At 55.0% G+C, this 2,447-nt stretch overlaps 1 pseudogene; it reads left to right on the top strand.

Moving 5' to 3' along the window:
* Nucleotides 1-234: 234 nt before the first annotated feature.
* On the top strand, nt 235-390 carry LOC149991907 (large ribosomal subunit protein eL39 pseudogene; annotated as a pseudogene).
* The last annotated feature ends 2,057 nt before the right edge of the window (nt 391-2,447 follow it).

The following is a 2,447-nucleotide window of genomic DNA, read 5'->3' as shown; positions in this document are numbered from 1 at the left end:
TTCCTATGAGCAGACGGAACAGGACTGAAGGTCTGTGCGCAAGGGCGCACGCAGGACGGGGTGAAGCAGCCGTGGGCATTCTGATGGGCAGCACCCCAGGAATCTTTGTGCCCCAAGTGTGGGTTGATGCTTTCCTTGCAAGCGTCGGTGAGTCTTCGGGGACGTCTCTGCCCTGAGCCACCAGAAGTTTGCCTGGGCTGCGCTCTTTCTCCGTGAGGTCGAAGGTTCTGCGCCATGTCTTCCCGCAAGACTTTCAGGATCAAGAGTTTCCTGGCCAAGAACCCAGAGGAAAGTCATCCCATTACCCCGTGCATTCGGATGAAAACTGGTGACAACATTAGGTACGACCCCAAGAGCAGACGTTGCAGAAGAACCAGCCTGGGTCTGTAAGGAAGGGCACATCAAGGATGGCTCACAGAGGCCCCATGTTTACGCCTTATCCGCGTTCTCTGCGTCTCGAAATCACTGAAAAGATCCCTACGGTCTTCAACAGCTGGGTGTCTTCATGGGGGAATGATTGGCAACGTGATTTTGTTTTTCCTGCAGGGGTGGGTTGCTTCCTCAATCCATGGAGGCCATTTAACAGAAAAGCCTGCCTGGGCTGTCAAAGGCACCGCCAAGTCCCAGGAGAGTCGACGAGCAGTCAGGCATGGCTTCCTTGCTCCATGTCCAAGGTGACTGTAGGGGGAAGTCATCTCGTTCTCAGGAGGGCCCCCCGGATGCCTCACGGTGCGCTCGCACGCGCTTCTGGAAAGAAGGTTTGGGTTCTCCTTTGACTCTGGGGAGGGAATGTTCCAGAGAAGGAGGCGTGCTTTTAGAACCGCCGGGGAGCGTTTCTGGACGTCTCCCACAAAGCTGCTTCTGCCCGTGGCTCAGGGGACGCTCGCAGAAGGCCGGGCGCCTACGGAAATCAATCACATACCCCTGGAAGCACAATGGGTCTGGGCGCCCGTGCCCTTTCAGGAGCTCCTGCATCTCCACGGCCCTCCCCTGCGGCTGAGTGTGGCTGGCCTTGGCTAAGTGCAAGAGAAAGCCCTTCCCTCGCCAGGCGGTCTCCTCTCCAATGCAGGGGAAATTAAATTTCTCCCCGGGAGCCGTGGCCGGAGAGCCAGCTGGCCGTGCACGCAGCAGCGCCGCTGAGCAGGTGCGGAGAGAGAGCTGCCTCTCCGATGGTACATCACTAAGGAAGCTCAGCTAACAGAAAAACCAGAGTGATGTCTGCAGGAAAAGGAAAGCGTGGCTTAGACACAGATTTTCAGTTGAAAAAGCTATTCATTGCCCTTGGATTTCACTTATTTTTTGCCTCCGTATGTCTCCTCCCTGCTTATAAGAAGTCAGCAGAGGCTCAGTGGGTAGGAGCGTCATCCCGGGCACCACACGGCTGCAGGTTCGATTCCTGGTCAGAGCACATACCTAGGTTGCAGGTTCAACCCCCCCGTCAGGTGCCTACGGGAAGCCGCTGATGGATGCTTCTCTCCCTCTCTTTCTCCCCCTCTTCCCCTCTCTCTAAAAATAAATACAGTCTGAAAAAAAAATAAAGATGGAGCCTCACGCTCTGGCCCTCACGCCCAAGAGGCAGGGCAGGGAGAACGTAAAGGTGACCCCATTCCAGAACTTCCACGAAGGACCCACACAATGGCTTCAGCTCACCTGTCATTGGAAAGCCCCCCGTGCAGGGACGCACTGTGGTTTCTCGTCTTTAATCCACGCGGACAGTCACCTGAAAATAAGATCATCGCATCAGAGGACCTGCGTTTCGCCCTCACCAATGGCCTGCTGGGGGCTTTGCTTGCTTCTTTGTATCTAGCAAACCTGGCATTGTTCGGGGGGGCATAGATCAGGCAGCACCCCCTTCCTTGCCCCACAGGCTTCCTTTAGCAGCACTGATATACCTTTAAGGTAAGTTTACAAATCTTATGTATTGATTTTAGAGAGACAAAGCAGAGAGGGAGGGAAAGAGAGAGAAGGGGGGAGAGACAGAGAGAGAGAGAGAGAGAGAGAGAGAGATGTGTTGTGCCACTCACTGATGCATTCATTGGCTGCTTTTTGTATGTGCCCTGACCAGGGATCGAACCCACAACCTTGGTGTGTAGGGATGACACTCTAAACCACCGAGCTACCTGGCCAGACTGATATTCTTTCGAACGGATCAACCGTCAGGGCACACGGCAAAACCTGGGCAGTAGCTTCAGGTCACCGTTGGGTTCTCTCCGTCCAGAGAGAGCCTGCTAAGAAAGCACACGGGTAGCAGTGGTGAAACATAAACATCGGAATTCATACAAAATCCACCTCAGCCCCATCGCGATGAACAACGGGTGTTTCCGAAGCAAAGGGGGACGTGGCAGTGGGGGTGCAGGCCGATGCTCAGCACCTGGTGGCCGCTTTTGCTGGACGGACGAAGCTTCTGTAGGGCGTTTCAGGGAGGTGGGAGGCGTCTTGTTTTGCTT

Source organism: Furipterus horrens, unplaced genomic scaffold, assembly GCF_987537825.1.
Source record: "Furipterus horrens unplaced genomic scaffold, mFurHor1.1.pri manual_scaffold_17, whole genome shotgun sequence".
In the NCBI taxonomy this organism is placed as follows: Eukaryota; Metazoa; Chordata; class Mammalia; order Chiroptera; family Furipteridae; genus Furipterus; species Furipterus horrens.
Note: the sequence above shows the minus strand (reverse complement) of the source record. Positions and strands in the feature narration are given on the sequence as shown.